Source organism: Pithys albifrons, chromosome 3 (assembly GCF_047495875.1).
Source record: "Pithys albifrons albifrons isolate INPA30051 chromosome 3, PitAlb_v1, whole genome shotgun sequence".
In the NCBI taxonomy this organism is placed as follows: domain Eukaryota; kingdom Metazoa; phylum Chordata; class Aves; order Passeriformes; family Thamnophilidae; genus Pithys; species Pithys albifrons.
In genome coordinates, this window is record NC_092460.1 from 4,716,472 (window position 1) to 4,736,389 (window position 19,918).

General features: G+C 40.9%; 1 protein-coding gene across 10 annotated transcripts in view; it reads left to right on the forward strand.

Annotated features, from left to right (window-relative positions):
• Positions 1–19,918, forward strand: part of FOXP1 (forkhead box P1) — a 380,458-nt gene that overhangs the window by 135,726 nt on the left and 224,814 nt on the right. The window contains exon 1 of one of the 10 annotated variants that reach the window (XM_071550238.1): positions 14,855–15,047. The exons of the other annotated variants lie outside the window; for them this stretch is intronic. The gene's annotated coding sequence lies outside the window, so the exon portion shown is untranslated. Of the gene's footprint in view, positions 1–14,854; positions 15,048–19,918 lie in introns of those variants that run through there. 10 annotated transcript variants of the gene reach the window in all.

Below are 19,918 nucleotides of genomic sequence, written 5' to 3' on the forward strand. Positions count from 1 at the left end.
TGGAATAAAATATTTGATCAACAAATATGGTTGAAGAAAATACAGAGTTTGGATTTCTGACTGGCTTTCAGATTAAAGGTTGACAGTTAAAGGAATGTTCCTTTAAATATATGCATGAAAACAACATCGTGGATGAGGGGGAGGTGAGGTCTAGCAAGGTTGCCTCTTTCCTAGACAGAACAAACCCTGACTGCCCAGCAATTCTCCAGGTAGTTCAGTTTGTGGATTCAGGGATGAGCACCAGGAGAAGGAGAAGCTGCACAATGAAGGTTGGTCTCAACATGATTCAACTCACTGTGGAGCTGCTACCACAAGAAGAGTTTTAAAACCAAACCATGGCTTATCCTGGCTAGGTGTGCAATTGTTTTGAACTAATTCAATCAAGAATCAGGAGATTATAGTGAAATAAAGAAAAAAAAAGGGGGGGAGGGGAAGATCAATAAAAAGGGTGGAGTAGCAGCTGTGATTAAGGAAGAAGATTACTGTTGATTTATTGATTTGGTCTTCAGCTTGCCATCTCAATCAGGACTTTTTGTTAATGTTATTAATATTTATATTTTAGTGCCATATGCCAATTAAAGTAGATTGTAATTAAGTCTCCAGGCCTGAAAATATTAGACCCCACATAGCACAGAGCCTTCATGTCACACACTACTGGAAAGAAAAACTTAAGTCTGAAAACCTGAGCACAGAAAAAGGCCAGTTATCCCTCAAGTTCAAGTAGCAGTTTTTGTGGTCACCTGTTCTGGAAATGCCAGAGAAAGATGGTTGCAGAAGGATGTTGCCAAGCTTTTGAGTTTTGAGGGAAGTCACTCTGGCCAAGCCCATTTCCACCTGCATAGAGTGAGAAATGTTCCTCAGGCTGGTGTTGAAGGTCTCCTTTTCACTCAATTTTGGGGCATTTCTTCTTCAGACAATGTGTTTGTAGCCTTTGTCTGTCTTTGCTGGGGCTGGGACTCCTCCAGGTTTGCACTGCACCTTGGTGGAGGGTCTTACTTTGCAACGAGCAGCACAAATTACAGAAGCTTTTAAGGTTTTCCTTTTGGTTTGATCTGAGAATGGGACAATTGAAGACTTTTTCTGTATAGAAGGAAACATGAGAACTCCTTGTTGTGGAGCGGCAGAACTGAGTCACTGAGGGTTTAGTCAAAGAAGAAACACATCTCATCAGTGCAAACCAGAGTAAAAAACGTGCTTTCTTCATTACTCATTATACCACAATGGGAATCAAAATCACTCAAAAATTGTTGTAACAGCTATATGTTGCTTAGATAAAATAGTCTGGAAGGGAGAGATTTTGTGGGAATTGCTTCTGATTTATGCAATGCAATATGCAAAGCCAACTTGCTGTGATTTTTTTCCAGTTATGTGCAATTATATTAGATTTAATCACAGAACTTTGAATTACTTGCATTGTTCCGTAGCGCTTGCATGGTACCTCTGGGTGTCACTGAATGAGTTGTGGCCATTTAAGTGTATTGCTCTTGCAAACAACACAGTGGGAAAATCAATTTGAAATTTCCTTGTATATCTGGATGCTTAATTTTTAGAGCTGCACTATGTTCTGAGTTGGCTTTCTGTATTTAAAGCATAAATCCTATTTTTTAAGACAAACAGTAAGCAATTCTATTTTGCCCTTATAGTATGAAAAGATTTACTGGGAGTGGAGGACTGAGTTTAACCTGTCATGTTAAACCCAGTCCTTCATTTCCCTTTCCTGCTTCCATATGGATAACCAGTGTGTTGAGATTTGTCTAGTGTGAAATAACATACCCCAGCATATATAACTCTTCAAAAAACATGCTGTGCCATTCAGCCTGCCAGCCTGTGGGATTGAGCCACATCACACTTATGGTCCCCAACTGACAGAGCACCAAACCTGGGCTCATTGAGAATATGGGATTGTCAGCTCTGGAGAGCAGAGGAACCTCTGAGTCCAGCGGGAGCACATGGGAATTTCTGGGTAACCAAGCCTGCATGAACCTGCCCCTCCTCAGCCTCTGCAATGGGCTGTTATGCCTATGGAACTGCAGTGAGTGTGCTTGCTCTGTGCAGTCACTCACAAGTGCACTTCAGTATCATTAGAGGGAGGGATTTATTAGTTTCTCCCATTTAAGAAGGTTTAATTAGTTCCTGTAATATTTCACATTTTAAGTACAGGAAAGGTACAAAATGGCTCCTGAGGTAAATGAAGCAAGTTCAAAGGGAGAAGCCCTTCTCTGTACCATAAGAAGCCTTTGTAAAAGCAAAAATGTGACAGAAAAGTCTTGTTATTTCTCAGCACCTCCTTGATTTGTTATTTTTTTATATAGCAACTACCTCACAGCAGTTCGAGTCATGTATGAATTTTCTTAGTGTGAACCCACATCTAGAGAAAAAAATACTACCTTAAAAGATGCTGACCACTTGTATCTGCAAAAGGCAAAAACATCTTGCCTGAGTAGACTCGTGCACGGACCAGCACTGGCAACCCCTCTGTTGTGTGTTTGTGCCATCATGAAACATCTCTTGCCAGGCAGAGCATTGGGGGCTTAGGAAGCCCCACAGCCCCTGAGTTGTCAAGTAATAGAAATACATTTTGTTTTAATTCTCAGAAAGACCCTAACTTTATTCATCAGAAATTCAACACATTTGGACTTCAAATTCAGTTAATCTTGCAATGGTTGTGAAAGAAATATACTCTTTCAGAAAATCTGTGTCTTAGAAAATATAATAATTCCTATTTTAGCCATACAAAATAAATAACTACATAAAAATGAGCTTCTCCCCTAGGAAAAGCAATAAAACCTATAGAATTTATTTTTTTTGTCCATCTTTGCCTGGTCTCTTGCAGTTGCTGGTAGGGTGGCTTTGCATTCACAGGGCTTGGTGGACAAATAACGGAGTAAATAAAAGGGTTTGCTGACGCAAGCGCCGTGAGGAACGTGGAGCACGTGAGTGGAAAACCACTCCAATCAGCAAACAAAGTGATGTGCCGCCTTGAGTATCCCGGGCAAACCGGGGAGGAGTGGAAAGCAGTGGTGATTTTTTTGTCTTTTTTAGTGTGAATGTTTTTAAAACATTGCTAACTGTTAGTGTCAACAGAGAAGTACAGAGGAAGAAAAGCAGAAATAAAAATGTGACTGGAAAGGTGCATCAGAATACAGTAATTACAGAAGCTTTATTTTTGCTGCCTTTGATGCCAGCATAAGTACGTGAAAACTAATGCACTGCAGAGGACAGGTTTGTGGTTGAAATACACTTGATGGATTTTGACAAATTAAACAGTTGTAAAGATGTTTGGAAGTTTTCCAGATCTTTACTGTTATTTATGTCACTGAACTAAAAAATCAGTGGTTAATTTGCAGTTCTTATAATTTTTATGATACTTATGTTGTTGTAAATTTAGCAGTGTGCGGCATCAACTCAGCGGGATACATTTTATGTTGTCAGCTACCTTTTGATATCATAATAGATTTCAGTTGCCAAAGCTTCAGGGAGAGAGAGAGAATAAAATGTATGAGTGCGCTGTGCAAGCGCTTGGATCAGACCCAGGCTGGAGAGGAGTTGGTCTGCAGGGTGGTTGCTGAAGCCAGGCTTGGTCCTTGTGGGGCAGTGGGGATGCTCTGGAGTCTCCTGCCCATGGTGATAAACGTGTTTGAAGTGGTAGGGATGGATAAAAATTATAGGATCAGGTCCTGTGGTATCACTTATGGGTTTTTGAAGTTTGAGTGGCTGCTTATGGTTGATAAGGCAGCAGTGCAGAGCTCCTCAGGTCTTGTCCCACCACATGGACCTTCTCCTGACTCTGCATCCCAATAGCACCCAGTGTGGGCTGGGACTAATGGGTGGAAAGTTGAGATCTGGTGGTCTAGCAGTTGTCAAACCCATGTCTATTTCAGGGTGTAACCGGTTTTTGGGGAACTATCCACTCCAGATTTATTTCTGATGATTTTCTCCATCTGTAGTGGTCCACAGCATGTTTCCTGGGAAAATACGAGCTGGAGAGAAGTCAAGGAAACCTCTGGCATGACGTGGTTGGATGTGGGAGTAGCTTCTGTCCTGTGGGATGGTGATAAAAAGAGAAAGTCCTAACTCGAGTCTTACAAAAGTGCCTCTGATATCTGAATTCATACATTTTGCAAGCTTTTTTAATAGATACTTTTTGCAATATTTTTCTTTTTATGAAGATTCTCTGTTCTCTCTATTAATATAGACTTTCCTTCTGTTGTCTCCTATCCTAGAAGAGGGGAAGACATCTTAGGTTTAGGTGACTTAAAGATGATGTAGTTGTTTCTGCCCTAGGAGGTTTATTTTGGTGGGTTAAAAATGTTGGTTTTAATGTGAAGACTGATATCTGCCTCGGGAATATATGACACATTAAATGGACTTTTTATGAAATATAGCCCTGCCCTTCCCATCTTGCGCTTCTTTCAACATTTGCCCTTTGCCTCCTAAGCCTGAAAATGGAAGAATTTATTAATAGTTGTTTCCTCAGTGTTTGTAGCATTAGCCACGTTTCTCAAGGGCGTTTCATGTGCTCTTTCCACTCTAACGGGATTGTCCATTGAGTTCAGCCCCGGCACATTGGGGATCCATTTGCACAGATAGATGATTAAGCTGAACCTTCCTCATCTGTAGGTAATCCCAAAATACGCAAATTGTTAGCGTGAGATTGGTTTTTGAACATTTTTAGGTTTATAATTAAGTGCTTTATAGTTGTCCTCAACCTCCACCTCCCTCCTCATCAGAATCTTTAGCTGTGCTGACTCCAGCTCTTTCATTCCCTTTTTTTTTTTATGCATCATCTTTTCCCTCCCCACCCCCCCAGCCCTGAGGTAGCTTTTTCTCTGGGTAGTGCTTCAAAGCTGCATGGCTTGGAGCAGATTTTTGGGTACAAAATTTTTTGTGGAAAGAACCTTGTACCACTGCTTGGGGTTTTGCTGAATCTCCTTCCTAAAATGACACAGGCCAATGATGGAGTGAGCATGGACCTTGCTTTGGAGAGGAGACACACATTTACTCTTGGCTTGAGGACAGATTGGAGATGGGATGACTGAGAGGTTTAGGGTTTTTTTTTTGAAATTGAGAGCCAAGAAGAAGGTGAGGTGTTGATGTGAGTAGATTTTTGCTTGGGCAGCCACAGCCCCACGTGGGCACCTGCACCATGTTCCGTCACTGCTGTTCAGGTGAAAGATGCTGCTCTTGTGAGTGGGAAAAGCAGGATCAAATTTCCCCTTTGCTTTGCAGCAGCAGACTAGTATGTTAGTCTGTGTTCGCTGGCTAGACTTATTCTGGCTAATGTTTGCCAGATTCCTCTATTACATATTAAAATAAGATCGTATGAGTGGGTTTTCTTTTTGTGTGTGTTTCAAAAAACTAGGCCAGCCCTAACAAGCACATTTTTGTGTTTTTGTTGGTTTTTTTGCATTTTGTCATTTTACATATTGAAAAATGGAATGCAAAAGAAAAAAAAGCCTGCTAACATCAAAAAGAAGTAAAGCTTTGCATTATTCTGCATAAGTGTTAAAATCTGACTGATAGTTTGTATATACAGACTTTGTTCTTTATGGTGTTTCCTTTCCCCACCCAAAGATCACAGATGCTATGATAAAAATTAATGCTCTTTCAGTAAATGCTTTTCTTTTCAAAATTTGGCCTAAAGAGGATTGTGCAGTGCTTTTGTTACTAATAAATGTGGCAAGTTTCAGTTAAAATAATAGGCAGGCATTAATTTGTTGGAGCAGGATCTTCTAACAGAAAATGCAAGGCGTTTTCCCCACCTTAAATCCAGCTATTTTAATATCATAAAGTTTTTATTTTAACCATCAGGAGAGTAGGCCTGTTTGAAGAATTCAGCTTTAAAAAATGTCTTTGTAAATTGAGATTTTAGGACTACCTATTTGGAGGATGTTCCACATGATAAATGACCCTTATAAGACAAAAAAAAAAGTAATTTTGCATGTCTGCTCTCTAGGATGTGTGATAATAATAAATGAACATTTTATATATCATTATATATATATCATGGCAGAACAAAAATCAGAAGATATATTATTCATTATTTCTGTTACTTTATATTTAAAAGGCAAAGGTTTTTGCTTCTTTGCCAAAACAATGGCTACAGAATATATTTGTAATAATCCTTGCAAATATGAAGGGTGAAGAGATCTTCCAGGTCGTTAGCACTGAAGAAAATAGAGATGCCTTTAATTGTATTCATTTGAACATTAATACATTAATGCTGAGATTTAAGTACTGTTACTATTAAAAATTAAACTGGAGGGGCAGTGTGCAGATCATATGCTTTAGTGTAGGTTGTCAGGTGCAGTGTTTGCATATTTAGCCTGCCATTCCAACACTAAAATGGATGTTTGAGGCTGGAGCTAGTTTTCCAAGGGACACTTTTTACCCCAGTCCCCCACTTTCATTTCCGGCAGTAGCATTTCTTTCCATGGATGCATTTACACCACCTGAGCGAAAGTTGCAGCGATTAAAATCAGAGGAGGAGAAGGAGTAACTTGTTTGCTGTCCTGAAGTCCTCTTGTTCTTCTCCCTGTCCTCCCCCCACCGTGTCCACAGTTATTTTGCAATATGCAACCCCCTCCGAGCACTGCCTGCGGAACTGGAGTAGCTCTGGCATGTAGATTTCCCAGTGGGAGAACTTGTGTGGATGGTAATTTTAATGAGACCTGATTTAAGCAGTAGAATAGATCCATAAAACTAATACAAGCAGACTTTCAAGAGCTCTACTATTTGTCAGGGCAGTGAATTTTAGAGGTGCATCCATTGGCTCGGTAAAGAATATATAATCTGGAAAACTTAACCTGTATTAATTCAGATTGTTTCTATGCAAAGTGTTATTGAGAGCATTTCAAATCCAGGGCAGGCCAAATATAGACTTATTTATTTTTGAGGCTCAACTTTCGTCCAAAAATCATGCTGGAACCACAAGACCTGAAAGCTGTGCTCTATATGAATGAATGCAAAGTCTGTACGAGTGCACACAGCTGTGCCTCTAAGCTGTGACGAACCCTTAGCTTTGCTTTTTTCCCCTTCCTTTAAGGCCACCACTCAGTCCATCTGTATTTCAACCTCTCCCCTGTTGTCACACCTAGTTATATATGGCAGTAACACAGGTTCCTTTAGATACACGGGGTTTTTCTGTGAATACAGGCGTTACACCCATCCCAGAACCTGAATTCTTCTTCATGGAATACACTTAGTCCAAGGCTTTTATTTTTCATCCCAATGCTCTGGAGCGTCTCTTGCTGTTGTTGGAAATTGTGTAGTTCTGCTTGGCCTTAATAAATTATTTTCTTTCCTTGCAATCGTCCCGAGCCTTTTCCCTCTGTCGTGTTGTGGGGTTTTTTGTTTGTTTTGTTTTTTAATTGTTTTTTTTTTCCCCCAACTAGCTTTTTAATGCAGTTATCTGAAATGGCAGTAAGAGAGAGCAGGTGGGGGGGAAGCTCAGGGCAGGGAATGGGAAGAGCTGGAGCACCAGCAAGCAGCAGAGAGAACAAGGGGTAGAAGAACATCATAAGGGGAGAAATCATAGGGACAAGCTAGGAGGGAGGGATGGAGGTAGGGGGCAAGGAGAGGGAGGCCAGGGATTCCATATGCAGGAGGAATGGAGAGATGCTCTGTGCCATGTGGGAAATGCCAGGTCTGCCACCCCCTTCCCAGCCTTGGGAAGCCCGCTGACTGCAGGGATATGGGCAGGAGGGAGGTGGTTTCTGCCAGAGCTGCTGGTAATGGGGACATGCATTTAAATAGGGAAAAAGTTTATTTGCTTTCTCTCGCAGGAGATGCTAAGTGATTTTGCAGTTTGAGTGGAGTGGCATTATTGCACTTAGCTCTGCATTTATTAAATAAATTTGTTCTCCAACTCGAGTGTTAAGTGTGTATTATGAAACCTCAGAGCCAATCTTAGTGGTTGCAGTGTGCAAATATTTTTAAAATTATGTAATTAAACAGGGCTTGGGCTGCAATGTCCACTGAAGTGATTTATTAATTGAATGGTTTGATTAAATTTAATGTTATTTTAGTTTATACAGAAAGGGTTGGTATCTGTTTCACAGATAGGGACATCTTGTGGGGCTGTCAGTGATGGTTCAGAGGTCCTTAGGAGGAATCTTTAGCACCCAATTAAATATTAACCAAGAAGATGTGACTCGTTCTTTCTCTGTCCCTGAAACTGTGTTTTGACATCTAAGGCTGGTGATAAAAATTTGCTTGGCAGAATCACTTGCAATGCACTCTATTTATCACTAGATTATTTCCAAATTAATCATGCTAAAAATCTTTCCATTGTAATTGTGCTGGGGCTCAGTGCTGTACGATGTGTGTAAATAAAAAAATGCCCTTTTAATTTCATGTTAACTGTGTCTTGCTGCTCTTGCAGCCAAACTGTATCTGTTTTCGGGGGAATGTCATTTTAAAGGTATTGTGGTTACTGAGCGGCAGCTGTGATTGAAAAGTATGTAAACTAATCTTTAGTTGCTCGTGTCAATTTTATATTCTTATGTCAGAACACAAGAAAGCTGCTTTAAATTTGTCTTTCACTGTGTATTAATTTTCAAGTCTAATTTTTCTTGGGTTAAAGCATATACTGCATTCTCTACTACACATTACCATTCAGTGCCAAAGTAAATGGCTACTTGTGAAAAAGTACAAAATTAGTTCCTGCTTGATTACTGTAATATAGATATTTATTTTCGTAGGGAGAATTTTTATTGCCAGTGCACAAAGGACAATTGTCCTGCATGGTATTAGTGACTTAGAAGACGAAGTAATCAAGCATTATATATTTATTATTATGAAGAGCAGAGCTGTGCATTGCTTTCCCAAAAACAAGAAGGGAGGTACAAGGGGTTTGGGGGTTTTGTGTTGTTTTTGTTTTTTTTTTTCATTTTTCTTTTTCTTCTAGGCTTGCACTATGTGTTGTTCTGCTCTTTAAATGCAGACCATTTGAAATTAAATCCTCAGTTAGTATGTCTGCATAAGAACTTCTTTGTCTCTTGATGCCCAACCATTGAAAATTAAATGTGGTTGCGGATAAGTATTTATTCATACCATACCTCACACCTGATCCTGTGTCAGTATGACATCATCCTTGCCACAAAGATTTCTGGTGGTTTAAAAATGTTCCGTTGTGAAATAAGTGGGAGAGGTAGAAGAGGGGCAAGGAAGGCAACAAAAATAAACTACTAGTGGGATTTGACGTTTTGCCAATTGAAAACAAAATATAAAAAATCATGTTCTGAGGTCCACATGCTGCCTTTGATCCACACACAGGACTTCCATTTGTGCCAGTGGCTGTTCAGCCTGCAGAGGGAAGGCTGTACATGACTTAATTTGTATGTTGTGGGAAGTACATTTTCCTAGCATGTGGTCTAGCTTACTTGAAGAATCTGAAATGCGTTATAAATGTAAATGCTGTGTTTAAGTAAAACTTCATTATGTTTTGGTGGTTTCCAAAAATGCACAGGATTTGACCTTAAAGTGTTATTTCAAGGTGTTATGATGTATGAGCTAGACTTTGTAGTCTTCTAAATTAAATCTTTGAACATGTTATTATTGTATTTTGGCATCGGCAAGATGTAGTTCTCAGCTATTTTCTGTCACAGCCTTCATTTTTCTAACAAGAGTAATGAGACAGGGCCAGATTCTTCTGTAAGAGGCGTGTGCAGGACGGGGATTACCCTGTGCTCACTCTGGTGTAACCAAGGACGGGTCTGCCATTCACATCCAAGTCCAAGGTCAAGACAACTCCTCGTCTGTGGCTGCCATCAGGTTGGAGTCAGTGCTCCTGCAGAAACACAGGCACAGCCACCACCCACCACCACTCCCCTTGTCCATTGCAGAGCCCCACATAGGATGTGGTGAAGGGTTTAGCATTTGGATCCAAATCTGTTTCATATATAAAAGGGGTTGTGTTTCTGTTTGGAAAATATGAGCCCTTTTTACGTAGCCCAGGTGTGGATTAGCTCTCTAAACCATTTGCCCATTCCTGTGTTTGTGGGAGACTGTTTTCAATTCTTACAAAGAGGCCGTACAAGTCAAGCTATAGAAACAGCAGAAGCAATCCAAAAATGGATTTAAAAAAAAAATATAAAAAAAATTAACAAAGTGTTTGTGATCTCAGGTTGGTAGTCTGGATGTGGGAGCAGACATAACCGCTATACTTATGCTTATTTCCAAAGAAAATAACTGCAAAACATTTCCACCTATGCCATGAGTGCTCAGGGCTTGTATTTCTCCTTCTCTGGAACAGCCATCTGTGTTACAGCGGGGTGGTGGGGCAGCGTTCCCGCCGTGGCGTGTGTCCCCTTGGGCATTGCCCAGGCACGGGGAGGGTGCCAGCCAGCCAGACACCAGGGTAGGCAGGGTTTGGGCTGGGTGTGTTGTTGCAGAAAAGTCGATTAAGAAGAAGAGCTCTGAGTCAGCCCCCGGGGCCGTGGCCGTCGGCTGATGAAGTGCAAGAGAGACCGTCTTTGTAGTGTTGGTTTTGGTACCGTTTTCACATTGTGTGCTCGTGGTATGAATCATGATGGTTATGAGGGTGATTTTCCCTCAAGAAAACAATCCCTCCCCCAAACAAGCATGGAGCCACCCTTTTCGTCACTTTGCATGACTGTCTGTCCATCTTGAGATGGTCTTCCACCACGGACTTAGGGTGGGAAGGGAGAGTGGCACTCAGCCAGCGCACATCAGAGGCTTGTCCTCCATCTGTGGCCTGGAGTTCCCCGTTTTCCTCCTTTTACGTAGGATGCTGGCTTCCGGATGGGGGAGGCCTGAAAAATTGGTGCAAATCTTCAACATAAAAGACACATGGAATACCCCGCTTTCCTTCTGTCATTCCTTCCCTGCTTCCCAAATAGGGCGATGCTTAGAAATGCATCCAACCTCGAGTTCAAAATGGATCGCTTTCCCGTGTTTCTTGAACAGCTAATTTTGCTGGCACGTTATTATTCACCCTCTGCTATTTTCACGTTGTGACACAAAACTAGAGAGAAGAAGAGATTGAGATTTTGACCAGTACGTTATCCTGATACCTGAGATGCTGTGTTGATATGAGAGTGTCTTTACCACAAGGACTTTCTTGGTGGTTTTAGAGATCCCAGTGTGAATAAGTAGAAAAGCAGAACTAATAGCTCAAGAAGCAAAAATATTTTTTCTTAAAGAAATTGATTAACATGCAAATATGTACTTTATGCATATTAAATATCTTTTCAAAATGTGATGGGCAGGAAGCATAAGTGATGCCATTTGGTTTTGTGGCATCAGTGTGGGTTGATTAAGGGGGTGGGGATAAATTTTGGGGATTATTGATATAGCATGAGTAGAGCCAGATGGTTGTATTACACATCTTTTGTGTTCTTGTTTGCTTCTTAAAGCAGTTGCAGAATTTTGCCCTGGGCAAAATTTACTCTTTGCTCGTATGTTCCCCTGTGAATTTACTTTTGACAAAGTAGTTCACAAAGAGGGGAAATGCTGTGCCCGCAAACTCATCTTTTCTCTTCACATTTGTGAAGCCAACAGCCCCCTCCTTAAGAAATATTTTGTAACTTGTGAGATAAATTAGCAGTAGGTGCAAGTTCAGTGTGTGTGCGTGTTACGTATCGCTACCCCTCGGTGTGCAGTATTCATTTACAGACTGTGCCGGTTTTTAGATTTTCCTTGCAGTGCTTTGGAGAAGAAACTGTGGAAATGGCAACCAGTTTGGCTTAATGCTCTACTTATGTAGTATTCTTCCATTAAACAAATGTTGTCTTAAAGATTAATGAGCTAATTTTTCCACTACCCTTTTTGTATTTTAAGTTTTGAGATTGTGGTATACCTGATTCATGTGATCAAAAACACATACTTTGTGGTATTCAGGTTGAGTGGGAGAAGGTTGTGCTAGGTAGGTGTTTGTGACATTTGTTGGAACTGCTTATCACCGGAACCACCAAAATTTACATGTGTTTGTTATTTCCCTTTGAAAGCAATTTTTTATTTCCCATAAAAAGATGGGTTTTTGTAAAGGCTTTGTGGGAAAGAATTTGTTGTACTTGTGCCTCACACCAGTTTTTGTGGGTGTAACTCCATTGACTCAGTTACTCCCAAATCACATTTCTGTAGGCTCCTGGAGGATGAGTTCCCTCTACATGTAGCAATTATAGTGGAAACTGTTGTGCTTGTAAACCTGTTTTGTCCTTTTTGTGTGTCTCCATGGGAAATGTGTGCTTGCAGAAGGTGAGGGGCTCACCTTACTTGTGGTGGTGGGACTTTTAGTGGGGACCAATTCATGCTGTCACTGACTCAATAGCCCCACATCTGCATCCCCTCTCCAGGAAAAGCTGAGCCCCATGTTTTGCTCAGACTGTGAGCAGCAGCTTCGGGCCTGTTTTTTTAGAACCAGTACTTGATGTAAAGATGGGGATGGGCAGCTCTGACCCCACTGAAATCTCTGAATAATTTAGTCACAAGTCTGAGACCAAAGCAACTTATTCCTCATAATGATGCCATTGTGCTCATCCGATCTGATCAGTTCTGGAAATGTTTTAGTAAGTCTATCTTACAACATTATAAGAAGATAATCAGCTGCCTTAGAAGGTCCCCATCTGGAGTATAGAGTTCTTTTACTGAAAGATGTTTTGCCTTTCCGAGATAGCTCTCGCATTTCATCATCTGTTGTGCAGAGATGAAGTGCATATGAAAAGTCAGTGACTCTGAATCCATCTGTTGTTATTATTTTCCACTGATAATTGGCTTGAACAATGAAATGTCTGTGTCTGTAGCCTTTGAAACTGTACACCCTGTTTATTTTGTGGAGGTCTTGCTCTGCTCTCCCCTCTGCCTTTTTTTTTTTGTTTGTTTTATTTTGGTTTGAGGTTTTTTTTGTTTCATTTTTTCTCTCAAGCTCATAACTAGTGGAGCTTGCATGAAGATGACATCTTTGACTCCGTGCATCAGTATGTGTCACTCAGCATCTAAGGCTTGCCTGCCAATTTTTGTCAGGGTCCTGTGTCTGTGCTGTGTGTGTAGAGTAGGCTTGCAGCGAGAAGACTGGCAGATCCAGAGTTCATAGATATCTTACCTGAAATGTAGTATTTATAACACATTCTCGATTAAAATATTAATTTAGAGACCAGTATCTAATACCTATGGAATTAGATACTACCTGTAATTGTGTAATATATTCTGTTGCATCCAGTTTTGCATGATGCAGGGTATTAATATTGGATTCCACTAACAGCAGTTCCATTAGCTTGCTCAACCAGTATGAGATATATATGAGCAGGGAGGCATAACTACCAGCCAGAACTGCCAAAACAGTCATTAGAAGCTCCATTGGGATGGACAAAGGCTTTTACACAGTGATATACTGATTAAATTTTGTTCTATGGTTTATTTGCATCAAGGTTAGATCACTATCATCTATGTGAACCGTATTATCTGACACCTTATTTGGAAGGTCATTTCAATGCAAAAATGGTGAGCGATACAGGGGCTCTAAAATTTCCTGCCAGATCCTTTCATGGAGGATTTTTATCCTGTTAGCTTTGACTAGCTCATGTTATCAATGTTTTTGTGCTTCAACCTGGTGAGTTTATCCAAGGAAAAGTAAAAACTCCCTCCATACTGTATAAGTGCTCAGTGTAACTGAACACACCTAGATCCCCATTAAAACTGTGAGTTCTATCCAGTCTCCTTTGAAATAATCTGTGACACATGCTTGAGAATCCAGTAAATGTGTGTTGCATCTTTTAAAGCCTGAATCTTCCTGTGTCTGCCTGCATTGTAAGTGCTCTTTCAGAATGAAATTTCGGGGCTGGACGCAGCCATGTCGTCCATGTTATGTTGTAGTCTCGAGCACGAGAGAGTAAGGCAGAGGACTATAATCTTATTTGTGTTTCAATGGCAATCATTTAATACTGCAAGTTATTAAAAAATAATTAAATTACCAAAACCAACATGTAGCTGGGACTTACAATAAAAGGTCAATGTGATTTGACTCCTTAAGTTGGGAAGGGACACTGGTGAATTCCAATTGCTTTAAAATCATGCTGCTTCATTCTATTTCTGGACTGGGAGGATAAACGAGACTGAAAAAATAATTTATTTCTCTAGAAGCAAGAGTAAATCACAGTATATAATTATGTTTATTTGATTATAATAATAAATGCATAGATGTGTTTGGTGGTTATCACAGTCTCTAATTTAGTTGTTTTTTGAAGTAAATATAGTTTGGAGGGGTTGTTTTATGAGAGTAATATTTTGAAAATAATGTTTTTAAGGAACACTTCAGAAATTTCTTCCTTTTCCCCAAATAAACTAGTAAATAGGTGTACATTATGCAGTGATTCATAACAGCTAAAATAGATCTGTGTGTGGAATGTCTTTTTATATAGTAAACAAAACAGGGACAGCACAAGCAAATGCAGATTTAATCTGTCAACCAGAAGTCGCTGTATTAATTTTAAATCCTTGTTAAGAAAAGACCGAGTCAGGAATGTATTGGATTTCAGTACAGTTAATGAAAATTAATTTTACAGGTGGTGTTTGGTTGTGTTTCTTCTGCTCTGGCGAGATGGGTGGCTGAGCCAAAGCGGGCACAGCTCACGATTCAGCTCTGTGCCAGAGCAGTGCTTAGATTAGAAATGAACGTTTGGCGTGGAGTTGTTGGTGCTGTTGTTATTTACTATTAGAGGAGCAAAGCGTTTAGCTCTATGATTTGATCTGATTTTGCAGCTCATATCCCCTTAAACAAGCTGTGTAGCTTGTCAGAGATCAGGACAGGTAGAATGCACAGCAGGCGTCTGATTTGAGCCAGTTACTCATTTGCTGAGTGTTTGTGTTTATGCAAAGGGGCCTCTTCCTGCATATTTAATCTAGAGTAAGGCAGTGGCTTTTGTTGTGTTTAGACCACATACCTTCAGTCCTTCCTTACACTGCAGCCAGTGTTGAAGCACAGAAAGGCTGGATAGTCAAAAGTGCTTTAGTCTTTTCAAACTCTCAACTTTCTGCAGTTGGTTGGGAATTACTGTACAGCTCTAAGCCTTTTTCTTCCTCATTCATGGGTAAGTTTGCACTCGGTAGAATAAGATACTTTTGTTTTTGTTCCTTTTATAAATGCACAAATTGTTTGTTTGTTTGTAATTGTCCAAACCTCCTTCAGCAAACCTGCTCCGCTGAGGGAGTTTGTTACAGGGAATTAGATCAAGGACACAGGTGTTTCTGGAATATACTTTTGAAGCAAGTCCTAAATGTCATATTGCAATAGGCAGGTATTTGCGGGGCGGGGGAGTGGGGGGAAATGAGTTCGGTGTTATTATTCTTTGTACTAACAAATCCTGTTTTGTAACTGTCCTGAAGATAATGCTTCCATTGTTAGCTAAAAGCTTTCAAACAGTGAGCAACGCAGAACTGCAAAAGCAGCAGGGAAAAAAAAAAAAGGAGGGGAAGGGGGAAAAAAGCGCAACCCTCTGGTCTTTATTGTTTCCTTCGCAAGGGTCCTCACTCGAATGTCTGCGCTGTAATAGGGAGGTTTTTCTTATGTGGAAATTGAATCGTCTCTTCATTGATATTAATAGCACACTAGAGATGTTAGCCATGATGCAGAGTACCAGAGCTGTGGAGCAGGAAACCTGATATTGCAGGGGGAAAAAATGACAGTCCTATTGCTCCTCAGTGTGGGAGACATCCCTCCCCGAGAGCAGAGTTTGCATAATGGCATCCTGCCTCAACTATTTACTTATAGGTATTTTAATCTCGGACTCTTTCTTTTAGTACAGAGGTAATTACTGTCGCTCGCTCCTGCACTTATTAACTGCGCAGCTCGGTTACTGATTCCGTCTGGACAAATTAGTTTTAAAAATGACTTTGGAGAGAATCCGTGCGGTGTGCCTGTACAATGTATGTAGTGTATACGTAATGTGTGCTGGGTGAGGAGAGCGTCAGAGTCTGACGAGGGAATTGGCATCAAAAATTAAAGAAAAAGATGACAAAGGGCACGTCTTGGAGGCTGAGGGTTGTCGCACAGGCAGCGCTTGGAGAAATGTGGAAAATGTGTGGCGAGGCCAGAAGTAGTAGTTTTGGTTCCCAATTAACTATTTCCTTCGTTTGAGTAACTCCTCTCAAACAGAAGAGTGTGCTGTTCCACCACATGTTGGAAAGTGTGAGAATCTGAATAAAATTTCATCAACCTTATTAAAATATGTAGGGACTTTGGTCTTCTTGGGTACGAATCAGCCTACAGACTCAGAGGCATTTATTAACAATAAGACTGCTGAGTTTTTTTAATAACAAAATTACAAATACCGTGTCTAATTGTAAGTGTATTACTTTTATGCACCAGTTTAAAAAAAAAAAACTTTTTATGAGGAAAAGTACCTCAGTCAAAGCACCTCGTGTGATTAGTGCTATTGTATTCTTAAATTTTGATTGATAGAGATAATAGTTTTCACTTAAAAATACAGACAGGTACTTTAACTTTCCATGACAATAGCTATTTGCATTTCTTTTATCTTTTTGTTTAACATTTGTGGGGGTTGGGACGGATTTGATTATTAACTCTTATTGCACACCGAGGTAAATGCTAAAACAAAGCTTTTGTTAAAGCTTCAAAAGGTAAAACAGCAAATATTGTTTTTAGGCTTCAATATTTAAAGGCTGTTAAAGGATACCTCGAAAATATTTTCACATGACCACGACCAGGAGTGTCACTCGCCTGCCAGGTAAGGGACGGCCCGGGGCCGCAGGGGGGCTGTGCTGGGGTCACGGCACAGGGGGATGTGCGTCTGGGTGTGGGAAGTGATGCTGGAGGGGCATGGAGACCCCCAGCCCTCCCCGAGGGTCCCACCGCGTGGGTCCCCCCGGGTGGGTGGCGGCGGCGCCCGCAGCCAGCCCGGGAGCGCCGCTCCCGGCAGCGGGAATTCCGCTCCTTCCTCCCATCAACAGAGGTCAAGTTTCAGCGGGAGAGTTGCAACACAGGCATAAAATGGTTAAGGCTGGCACTGAGGCAAGGGGAGTTATTTTAAGAAGCAGGGAAGATCTGGCGATAGGAGCCAGGCGGCTCCGTTTGATGGCTGGTTCTGGCAGAGGGAGATGGTGGCCCCTGGCTCGGGGGGACGGGATCTGGCGGAGGAGGGGCACGATAGCCCCTGGCTCAGGGAGATGGGCTCGGGGTGAGGGAGGTGATGGGATGTGACTCGGGGTGGCCTCTCCTCACCTGGCAGCCCGGGAGTTCCTGGGAGCGCGGTACCTGCGGCTGGGATGGGTTCGGGAGGGCCAGCTCTGTTACACAGTAACTCGCGATCCATCACTAAAGGATGCAGGACTTGGCGATCGCAGTTCCGATTCCGTGCTGGAAGCGAGCTGTTCCTAACTTGTCTGCGAACTGCACCCGTATTCCCTGTCAGAGCTGCTAAAAAGCGGGGGAGGAAAGGAGCGTGATTAATTTCGTAGCATTGGCTTACATCGGGTTATTCTTTTCCAAGGTTACGGTGGACTTGAAAGGTAAAATTATTTCGAAAGAGCAAATGTGCTGTACATAGCTTTATCCTCGTGCTGTTATTTATTTTTATTTTATTTTATTTCTGTTTAGAATAAATAATAAGCACCAGCCAGAGATTCTGAACAGCCTGCTAATGACTGAAAATGAAAAATACAGTATGATTTGCTCCCTCCTTCCACCGAGAAGCAGCAAGGTAGCAAGCACTGATATCCCTGTGTTTTGGCCTGTACCAAATCCATTTCCCCCTCTTCAAAGCGAGGCGGTAGAAGTGCACTTTAGTCTCTCACAGTTTTACTGTTCACCTGCATTTCACTTTCTGAGGAGGTGATAATGACTCCTGGTATGGAAAAATTTCCTGAGATTTAATATATGCTGCACGGTAAAAAGTGGCCACCTTGACAGTGATCAGAAAAAGTATTTCTCCCTCAGATTATTTATAATAGTTAATTTACTATATTTTTAAAGGTTGCTTCAGAGCTCTCTAAAATAGGTACAGCAGAACCAAAGAAACAGCTACTGACCACCCTCAAAGCAACTCTACACATGGTTAGTGCAAGTAACCCATTGAAGTGCACTGTGTGAGAAAAGTAACCTGTGTGCAGGATTGGGCCACAAGCCTGCCTGGTACACAGATGTTGTTGTTCTTCATGATCAGGGTACATCCTGTGTTTTCAGAATTAGCAAAATACCTAATGAAAAACATTTTTTTTTCTGATACAAACATACAGTTGACAAAATCACAGACTATATATTTTCTTGCCCTGGACAAGAAAATAATGATTATGAGAATAATAGGACATATTTCATATTTCAGCCTGTGTGAAGTTGAATGTGACTCAGGGAGTTTTGCAAGGAAGAAACAGCTGTATTAGGTGGTTACGGTTCACTTTATTTAGAAGCAATTACTGCACAGAAGTGCTTATTTTGATGATCAGGTTTTGGTATTTTAAAGCTTCCAGGAAGCTTTTTAGTAAATATTTTAATCAGACACATTAAATATGTTTCAGCTGCTCTTATATAAGAAAAATGAATCAAACACCCAAATTTTCTTGTGCTATCAAGTGTTTGTTTTATATATATATACACATATATATGTTCTTTTTTTTTAATAAAAGTGTGCTCTCTAGGTAGGGAAGTAGAGATTCTTTTGCTGCTTCAGGTTTCCTATAATGAATTGTAGGCTTTCTCAGGGCTAGGCCATTGGCAAAAAAAATCTACATCTATAATTCTGACCATGGGAGCAACTCAACTGGTGCTCTACTTTCCTGTGTAAAATTACTCAGAGCTAGTTTGTGTGGGATCAAGGTCCTTGTTAATCTATTTTTGGCTATACCCAAGGCTCTTCTCATTTAGATATTAGTAAAAATGTTACTGTTTTAAGTAGACTTACATTCTGCAGTGCTCTCTATTTCTGTGTATTCTCTATATTATTAGTTAAATTTGGCTTTGCAGTGATCACTTTGAGTTAGGGCTCCATCCTGTAGCCTCCCTGAAATGACCTCCGTGCCCTGAAGGAGATCACTGAATGGAATAAGTGTTGTGGGATCCAAAGAGTTACAAGGTCCAACCTGACAGCAGGTGTAATGGCCAAGCCCCTGATCATTGTCTGGTCCCCTTGATACTGAGTAAATAGGTAGGACCTTCTCCCCCAATAGTGGGGCTTTCTGGTGCAGTTTATGGCACTGGCTGATGTCACCATCTTTTTAAGATTATTGTTGTCTTTCCAAAATCCCCCTGAAAACACTATTTTCAAGAGTATACTCATATCCAAGGATTTCAAAATATCTTACAAAAGCATTTACACAATCTCGCTAGTGGGTAAACTGAGGCACTTGGTGAACAAACCTCACGTTTTCAGGACTATCTGGTAAAATCTGTGCAGGACATGTAGTTTTGTGTGGACTGTTCCCTGTGTGGGATATCAGTTGAGCCTTGGGGATGACTTTAAGGGCACTTGGAGACCTTCCCTGAGCTTGTGAGACAGCAGGATCACTGCTACTCGCTTGCAAAGTGGATTTTTGTTTGTGGTTTGGTTTTCTATTTTAATCATCTCCTTGGGGGGAAAATATGAGTGTAACGAAGTGTCTTGCTTTGGTAGGATGGGATTTTTTCTTTGTTTGCTCCACACACACACTTAGTGTTGATGGTACTTTGTGTTTATCTTAAAGACAGCATGATGGAAGGAATGTGTGTTGCCTACATCAATTCGCTCACCCGTATAAACATTTTCAGGAGGAAAGTCTGTATTTGTGTTTCTACATTTTGAGATACTCAACTTTCAGACTATTAATGAGAAATTTTCACAGGTGGGAACAGCTGTCTCTGCTGCTCATTTTAACTTCAATGGTACATCATCCAAATTTTGAAAGCCAGGTAGCATATAGGCAGAGTTAGATAACCAGAAATGAAAGCAGTCTGGATTTTAATCAGGGATTA